Raw genomic sequence first — 9,015 nt, forward strand, 5'->3', positions numbered from 1 at the left:
CCTTATAGAAGTAAATATTTCCCTGTCGCCTGCTGTTGGTACCATGTAATGCTGCCTTATCTCTCCTCTCTCCCCAGTATCATTAAGATGTTCATGGGCTCCATGTTCAACGTAGTAGGATCCTGTGTGGTCATACTGATCGCTACTCCACTAGTGGCTATTATCATACCTCCTCTGGGGATACTCTACTTCTTTGTCCAGGTGGGTCGCTGAGGGGGGCAGAGAGACTGAGAGAGGGGGGTTAGAGAGATAGAGAGAGGGGGGCAGAGAGACTGGCTATTATCATACCTCCTCTGGGGATACTCTACTTCTTTGTCCAGGTGGGTCGATGAGGGGGGGGGTTAGAGAGACTGGCTATTATCATACCTCCTCTGGGGATACTCTACTTCTTTGTCCAGGTGGGTTGTTGAGGGGGGTTAGAGAGATAGAGAGAGGGGTGTTAGAGAGAGAGAGGGGTGGGGGCAGAGAGACTGGCTATTATCATACCTCCTCTGGGGATACTCTACTTCTTTGTCCAGGTGGGTCGATGAGGGGGTTAGAGAGGGGGGGGGGGGCAGAGAGACTGGCTATTATCATACCTCCTCTGGGGATACTCTACTTCTTTGTCCAGGTGGGTCGATGAGGGGGGGGGTTAGAGAGATAGAGAGAGGGGGTGTTAGAGAGAGGGGGGCAGGGGAGTTAGAGAGAGAGAGAGGGGGGGGGGCAGGGGAGTTAGAGAGAGAGGGGGGGGGCAGAGAGACTGAGAGAGGGGGGGCAGGGGAGTTAGAGAGAGAGAGGGGGGGGCAGAGAGACTGAGAGAGGGGGGGGGCAGGGAGTTAGAGAGAGGGGGTGTTAGAGAGAGAGAGGGGGGTGTTAGAGAGAGGGGGTGTTAGAGAGAGGGGGCAGAGAAACTGAGAGAGGGGGAGGCAGGGAGTTAGAGAGAGAGAGGGGTGTTAGAGAGAGAGGGGGCAGAGACTGAGAGAGGGGGGGGGCAGGGGAGTTAGAGAGAGAGAGGGGGTGTTAGAGAGAGAGAGAGGGGGCAGAGAGACAGAGAGGGGGGGGGGCAGGGGAGTTAGAGAGAGAGAGGGGTGTTAGAGAGAGAGAGAGGGGGGGCAGGGGAGTTAGAGAGAGAGAGGGGGTTAGAGAGAGAGAGAGAGGGGGGCAGAGAGACTGAGAGAGAGAGGGGGGCAGAGAGACTGAGAGAGAGGGGGGGTGTTAGAGAGAGAGAGGGGGTGTTAGAGAGAGAGAGGGGTGTTAGAGAGAGAGAGGGGGGTGTTAGAGAGAGAGAGGGGGTGTTAGAGAGAGAGAGGGGGGTGTTAGAGAGAGAGAGGGGGGGTGTTGGAGAGGGAGGGTGAGAGAGGGGTGTTAGAGAGGGAGGGTAAGGGGGGGTGAGAGAAAAAGGGTGAGAGAGAGAGGGGGAAGGTGAGAGAGAGATCCCTCTCTCCCTACTCACTGTTATTTTATCTCCCTCCATCTCATCCCTCCGTGTCATCCCTCCGTGTCATCCCTCCGTGTCATCCCTCCGTGTCATCCCTCCGTGTCATCCCTCCGTGTCATCCCTCCGTGTCATCCCTCCGTGTCATCCCTCCGTGTCATCCCTTCGTGTCATCCCTTCGTGTCATCCCTTCGTGTCATCCCTCCGTGTCATCCCTCCGTGTCATCCCTTCGTGTCATCCCTCCGTGTCATCCCTCCATGTCATCCCTCCATGTCATCCCTCCATGTCATCCCTTCATGTCATCCCTCCATGTCATCCCTTCATGTCATCCCTCCATGTCATCCCTCCGTGTCATCCCTCCGTGTCATCCCTCCGTGTCATCCCTCCGTGTCATCCCTCCGTGTCATCCCTCCGTGTCATCCTCCGTGTCATCCCTCCGTGTCATCCTCCGTGTCATCATCCCTCTGTGTCATCCCTCCGTGTCATCCCCTCCATCACATCCCTCTGTGTCATCCCTCCGTGTCATCCCTCCATCACATCCTCTGTGTCATCCCTCCGTGTCATCCCCTCCATCACATCCCTCTGTGTCATCCCTCCGTGTCATCCTCCATCACATCCCTCTGTGTCATCCCTCCGTGTCATCCCTCCATCACATCCCTCTGTGTCATCCCTCCGTGTCATCCCTCCATCACATCCCTCCGTGTCATCCCTCCGTGTCATCCCTCCGTGTCATCCCTCCGTGTCATCCCTCCACCTCATCCCTCCGTGTCATCCCTCCGTGTCATCCCTCCACCTCATCCTCCGTGTCATTCCTCCCACAGCGTTTCTACGTGGCGTCGTCTCGTCAGTTGAAGCGTCTGGAGTCCGTCAGTCGCTCCCGGTCTACACACACTTCAACGAGACGTTGCTAGGCGCCAGCGTCATCCGAGCCTTTGGGGAGCAGGAACGCTTCATCAGGGAGAGTGACGGTCGAGTTGACCACAACCAGAAAGCATACTACCCCAGCATCGTAGCCAACCGGTGAGGAGCGTGGTCACACACACACACACACCTTTATTGGTTGAATCAATAAGTCATGTTGAGATATAAAATATTTTTAAAACAAAATCCAAACTAATGAGACCTGGTCAACATTTATAGCAGGTACTATTAACATTAACCTGCGTCTGGAGTTTGTAGGGAACCGTACCGTAATGTCTCTAATATCTCTGTGTGTTGTAGGTGGCTGGCGGTGCGTCTGGAGTTTGTAGGAACCGTACCATAATGTCTCTAATATCTCTGTGTGTTGTAGGTGGCTGGCGGTGCGTCTGGAGTTTGTAGGGAACTGTATCGTAATGTTTGCTGCTCTGTTTGCTGTGATGGCCAGAGCCTCAGCCCTGGGATCATGGGCCTGTCCATCTCATACGCACTACAGGTCAGTAACGTGTGTGTGTGTGTGTGTGTGTGTGTGTGTGTGTGTGTGTGTGTGTGTGTGTGTGTGTGTGTGTGTGTGTGTGTGTGTGTGTGTGTGTGTGTGTGTGTGTGTGTGTGTGTGTGTGTGTGTGTGTGGTGGTTCATAAAAAAAAACGGTTTAGTTTCACAGCCGGTCCCCCAAAAAAAAACAGGCAGTGGATGAATGAGGATCTTCAAGTTAAAGATGAACCTTGTTTTTCTGGGAGCCCTGTCAGTCCTGAGAGCCCAGGTTGTTGAACCCTGTCAGTCCTGAGAGCCCAGGTTGTTGAACCCTGTCAGTCCTGAGAGCCCAGGTTGTTTAACCCTGTCAGTCCTGAGAGCCCAGGTTGTTTAACCCTGTCAGTCCTGAGAGCCCAGGTTGTTGAACCCTGTCAGTCCTGAGAGCCCAGGTTGTTGAACCCTGTCAGTCCTGAGAGCCCAGGTTGTTGAACCCTGTCAGTCCTGAGAGCCCAGGTTGTTGAACCCTGTCAGTCCTGAGAGCCCAGGTTGTTGAACCCTGTCAGTCCTGAGAGCCCAGGTTGTTGAACCCTGTCAGTCCTGAGAGCCCATGTTAGTATTTACTATGGTCTTCTAGATTAACCCCTTACAGTATTATAGACACTATGACCTGGGATTTACTATGGTCTTCTATGTAGATTAACCCCTTACAGTATTATAGACACTATGACCTGGGATTTACTATGGTCTTCTATGTAGATTAACCCCTTACAGTATTATAGACACTATGACCTGGGATTTACTATGGTCTATTATGTAGATTAACCCCTTACAGTATTATAGACACTATGACCTGGGATTTACTATGGTCTACTATGTAGATTAACCCCTTACAGTATTATAGACACTATGACCTGGGATTTACTATGGTCTTCTATGTAGATTAACCCCTTACAGTATTATAGACACTATGACCTGGGATTTACTATGGTCTTCTAGATTAACCCCTTACGTTGTAATGAGTGCTGTGTAGTTTATGAGCGTCATAGAGCAGAACATGTTACATGTGTGAGTCTCAGCTGTTCCTAGATGACATCATAGATGGCTTTTAATACTTTGACTCAAACCACTCTGCCTCTCTCTGTCTCTGCTTCTCCTTCTCTCTGTCTCTGCCTCTCTCTGTCTCTGCCTCTCCTTCTCTCTGTCTCTGCCTCTCCTTCTCTCTGTCTCTCTCTGCCTCTCCTTCTCTCTGTCTCTCTCTGCCTCTCCTTCTCTCTGTCTCTGTCTTTCTCTCTGTCTCTGCCTCTCCTTCTCTCTGTCTCTCTCTGTCTCTGTCTCTCCTTCTCTCTGTCTCTCTCTGCCTCTCCTTCTCTCTGTCTCTCTCTGTCTCTGTCTCTCCTTCTCTCTGTCTCTCTCTGCCTCTCCTTCTCTCTGTCTCTGTCTTTCTCTCTGTCTCTGCCTCTCCTTCTCTCTGTCTCTCTCTGTCTCTGTCTTTCTGTCTCTCTGTCTCTGCCTCTCCTTCTCTCTGTCTCTGTCTTTCTGTCTCTCTCTGTCTCTGTCTCTCCTTCTCTCTGTCTCTCTCTGCCTCTCCTTCTCTCTGTCTCTGTCTTTCTCTCTGTCTCTGCCTCTCCTTCTCTCTGTCTCTCTCTGTCTCTGTCTTTCTGTCTCTCTCTGTCTCTGCCTCTCCTTCTCTCTGTCTCTGTCTTTCTGTCTCTCTCTGTCTCTGTCTCTCCTTCTCTCTGTCTCTCTCTGCCTCTCCTTCTCTCTGTCTCTGTCTTTCTCTCTGTCTCTGCCTCTCCTTCTCTCTGTCTCTGTCTTTCTCTCTGTCTCTGCCTCTCCTTCTCTCTGTCTCTGTCTTTCTCTCTGTCTCTGCCTCTCCTTCTCTCTGTCTCTGTCTTTCTCTCTGTCTCTGCCTCTCCTTCTCTCTGTCTCTCTCTGTCTCTGTCTTTCTCTCTGTCTCTGCCTCTCCTTCTCTCTGTCTCTGTCTTTCTGTCTCTCTCTGTCTCTGCCTCTCCTTCTCTCTGTCTCTGCCTCTCCTTCTCTCTGTCTCTGTCTCTCCTTCTCTCTGTCTCTCTCTGCCTCTCCTTCTCTCTGTCTCTCTCTGTCTCTGTCTTTCTCTCTGTCTCTGCCTCTCCTTCTCTCTGTCTCTGTCTTTCTGTCTCTCTCTGTCTCTGCCTCTCCTTCTCTCTGTCTCTGCCTCTCCTTCTCTCTGCCTCTGTCTCTCCTCTCTGTCTCTGCCTCTCCTCTCTGTCTCTGCCTCTCCTTCTCTCTGTCTCTGTCTCTCCTCTCTCTCTCTGTCTCTCTCTGTCTCTGTCTCTCCTTGTCTCTGTCTCTGTCTCTCCTTGTCTCTGTCTCTGTCTCTCCTTCTCTCTGTCTCTGTCTCTCCTTGTCTCTGTCTCTGTCTCTCCTTCTCTCTGTCTCTGTCTCTGCCTCTCTCTCTCTCTGTCTCTCTCTGTCTCTGCCTCTCCTTCTCTCTGTCTCTGCCTCTCCTTCTCTGTCTCTGTCTCTCCTTCTCTCTGTCTCTCTCTGTCTCTGTCTCTCCTTCTCTCTGTCTCTCCTTCTCTCTGTCTCTGTCTCTCCTTCTCTCTGTCTCTGTCTCTCTCTGTCTCTGTCTCTCTCTGTCTCTGCCTCTCCCTTCTCTCTGTCTCTGCCTCTCCTTCTCTGTCTCTGCCTCTCCTTCTTCTCTGTCTCTGCCTCTCCTTCTCTCTGTCTCTGTCTCTCCTTCTCTGTCTCTCTGTCTCTGTCTCTCCTCTCTGTCTCTGTCTCTCTCTGTCTCTGTCTCCTTCTCTCTGCCTCTGTCTCTCCTTCTCTCTGTCTCTCTCTGTCTCTGTCTCTCCTTCTCTCTGTCTCTGCCTCTCATCTGTCTCTGTCTCTCCTTCTCTCTGTCTCTGTCTCTCCTTCTCTCTGTCTCTCTCTGTCTCTGCCTCTCCTTCTCTCTGTCTCTCTCTCTTCTCTCTGTCTCTCTCTGTCTCTGTCTCTCCTTCTCTGTCTCTGTCTCTCTCTATCTCTGCCTCTCCTTCTCTCTGTCTCTGCCTCTGTCTCTGTCTCTCCTTCTCTCTGTCTCTGTCTCTCCTTCTCTCTGTCTCTCTGTCTCTGTCTCTCCTTCTCTCTGTCTCTGTCTCTCTCTGTCTCTGCCTCTCTCTTCTCTGCCTCTGTCTCTCCTTCTGTCTCTCTCTGTCTCTGCCTCTCCTTCTCTCTGTCTCTGTCTCTCCTTCTCTCTGTCTCTCTCTGTCTCTGTCTCTCCTTCTCTCTGTCTCTGTCTCTCTCTGTCTCTGCCTCCTTCTCTTCTCTGTCTCTGTCTCTCCTTCTCTCTGTCTCTGCCTCTCCTCTCTGTCTCTGTCTCTCCTCTCTGTCTCTGCCTCTCCTCTCTGCCCCTGTCTTTCTGTCTCTCTGTCTCTGTCTCTGCCTCTCCTTCTCTCTGTCTCTGTCTCTCCTTCTCTCTGTCTCTGTCTCTCCTTCTCTCTGTCTCTCTCTGTCTCTGTCTCTCCTTCTCTCTGTCTCTGTCTCTCTCTGTCTCTGCCTCTCCTTCTCTCTGCCTCTGTCTCTCCTTCTCTCTGTCTCTGCCTCTCCTCTCTGTCTCTGTCTCTCCTCTCTGTCTCTGCCTCTCCTCTCTGCCCCTGTCTTTCTGTCTCTCTGTCTCTGTCTCTGCTGTCCTTCTCTCTGTCTCTGTCTCTCCTTCTCTCTGTCTCTGCCTCTCCTCTCTCTGTCTCTGTCTTTCTCTCTGTCTCTGCCTCTCCTTCTCTCTGTCTCTGTCTCTTCTCTGTCTCTGCCTCTCCTCTCTCTGTCTCTGTCTTTCTCTCTGTCTCTGCCTCTCTCTTCTCTCTGTCTCTCTCTGTCTCTGTCTTTCTCTCTGTCTCTGCCTCTCCTTCTCTCTGTCTCTGTCTTTCTGTCTCTCTCTGTCTCTGCCTCTCCTTCTCTCTGTCTCTGCCTCTCCTTCTCTCTGTCTCTGTCTCTCCTCTCTGTCTCTCTCTGCCTCTCCTTCTCTCTGTCTCTCTGTCTCTGTCTTTCTCTCTGTCTCTGCCTCTCCTTCTCTCTGTCTCTGTCTTTCTGTCTCTCTCTGTCTCTGCCTCTCCTTCTCTCTGTCTCTGCCTCTCCTTCTCTCTGCCTCTGTCTCTCCTCTCTGTCTCTGCCTCTCCTCTCTGTCTCTGCCTCTCCTCTCTCTGTCTCTGTCTCTCCTCTCTCTCTCTGTCTCTCTCTGTCTCTGTCTCTCTGTCTCTGTCTCTGTCTCTCCTTGTCTCTGTCTCTGTCTCTGTCTCTCTCTCTCTGTCTCTCCTTGTCTCTGTCTCTGTCTCTCCTTCTCTCTGTCTCTGTCTCTGCCTCTCCTCTCTCTCTGTCTCTCTGTCTCTGCCTCTCCTTCTCTCTGTCTCTGCCTCTCCTTCTCTCTGTCTCTGTCTCTCCTCTCTCTGTCTCTCTCTGTCTCTGTCTCTCCTTCTCTGTCTCTCTCTCTCTGTCTCTGTCTCTCCTTCTCTCTGTCTCTGTCTCTCTCTGTCTCTGTCTCTCTCTGTCTCTGTCTCTCCCTCTCTCTCTGTCTCTGTCTCTTCTCTCTGTCTCTGCCTCTCCTTCTCTCTGTCTCTGCCTCTCTGCTCTGTCTCTGTCTCTCCTTCTCTGTCTCTCTGTCTCTGTCTCTGTCTCTGTCTCTGTCTCTCTCTGTCTCTGCCTCTCTTCTCTCTGCCTCTGTCTCTCCTTCTCTCTGTCTCTCTGTCTCTGTCTCTCCTTCTCTCTGTCTCTGCCTCTGTCTCTCTGTCTCTGTCTCTTCTCTCTGTCTCTGTCTCTCCTTCTCTCTGTCTCTCTCTGTCTCTGCCTCTCCTTCTCTGTCTCTGTCTCTCTTCTCTCTGTCTCTCTCTGTCTCTGTCTCTCCTTCTCTCTGTCTCTGTCTCTCTATCTCTGCCTCTCCTTCTCTCTGTCTCTGCCTCTCCTCTCTGTCTCTGTCTCTCTTCTCTCTGTCTCTCTGTCTCTCCTTCTGTCTCTCTGTCTCTGTCTCTCCTTCTCTCTGTCTCTGTCTCTCTGTCTCTGCCTCTCTTCTCTCTGTTCTGTCTCTCCTTCTCTCTGTCTCTCTCTGTCTCTGCCTCTCTTCTTCTGTCTCTGTCTCTCCTTCTCTCTGTCTCTGTCTCTGTCTCTGTCTCTGTCTCTGTCTCTCTGTCTCTGCCTCTGTCTCTGCCTCTGTCTCTCCTTCTCTCTGTCTCTGCCTCTCCTCTCTGTCTCTGTCTCTGCCTCTCTGTCTCTCTCACTCTCTGCCCTGTCTTTCTGTCTCTCTGTCTCTGTCTCTGCCTCTCCTTCTCTCTGTCTCTGTCTCTCCTTCTCTCTGTCTCTGTCTCTCCTTTTCTCTGTCTCTGTCTCTCCTTCTCTCTGTCTCTGTCTCTCCTTTTCTCTGTCTCTGCCTCTCTCTCTGTCTCTCCGCCTCTCTTCTCTCCTGTCTCTCTGTCTCTGTCTTTCTGTTCTCTCTGTCTCTGCCTCTCCTTCTCTCTCTGTCTTTCTGTCTCTTCTGTCTCTGCCTCTTCTCTGTCTCTGTCTCTCCTTCTCTCTGTCTCTGCCTCTCCTTCTCTCTCTCTCCTTATCTCTCTCTGTCTTTCTGTCTCTCTCTCTCTGTCTCTGTCTTCTTCTGTCTCTGCCTCTCCTTCTCTCTGTCTCTCCTTATCTCTGTTTCTGCCTCTACTTCTCCTCCTCTGTCTCTGTCTCTCTCTGTCTCTGCCTCTCTCTCTCTGTCTCTGTCTCTGCCTTCTCTCTGTCTCTGCCTCTCCCCTCTTTCTGTCTCTGCCTCTCTCTGTCTCTGTCTCTCTGTCTCTCTCTGTCTTTCTGTCTCTCTCTGTCTCTGTCTGTCCTTCTCTCTGCCTCTGTCTTTCTGTCTCTCTCTGTCTCTGTCTTTCTGTCTCTCTCTGTCTCTGTCTTTCTGTCTCTCTCTGTCTCTGTCTCTCTGTCTCTCTCTGTCTCTGCCTGTCCTTCTCTCTGTCTCGGTCTTTCTGTCTCTCTCTGTCTGCCTCTCCGTCTCTCTGTCCTGTAGCTGACGGCCTCTCTGACCTGGCTAGTGAGGATGTCTTCAGATCTAGAAACCAACATTGTGGCCGTGGAGAGAGTCAAGGGAGTACGAAGACACAGAGAAAGAGGTACGTCTGTGTGTGTTTATGTTCTCATAGACAACTCTGTAGGTAGAGCTGTTGTTGGGACTGTGTGTGTTGTTGTGACTGTGTGTGGTGTTGTGACTGTGTGTATAAAA

The 9,015-nt window shown here is 51.7% G+C and overlaps 1 pseudogene; it reads left to right on the forward strand.

Annotated features, from left to right (window-relative positions):
* Nucleotides 1-8,905, forward strand: part of LOC124029078 — a 12,645-nt pseudogene extending 3,740 nt beyond the window's left edge.
* Nucleotides 8,906-9,015: the final 110 nt, after the last annotated feature.

This window comes from Oncorhynchus gorbuscha, unplaced genomic scaffold, assembly GCF_021184085.1.
Source record: "Oncorhynchus gorbuscha isolate QuinsamMale2020 ecotype Even-year unplaced genomic scaffold, OgorEven_v1.0 Un_scaffold_5416, whole genome shotgun sequence".
Lineage (NCBI taxonomy): Eukaryota > Metazoa > Chordata > Actinopteri > Salmoniformes > Salmonidae > Oncorhynchus > Oncorhynchus gorbuscha.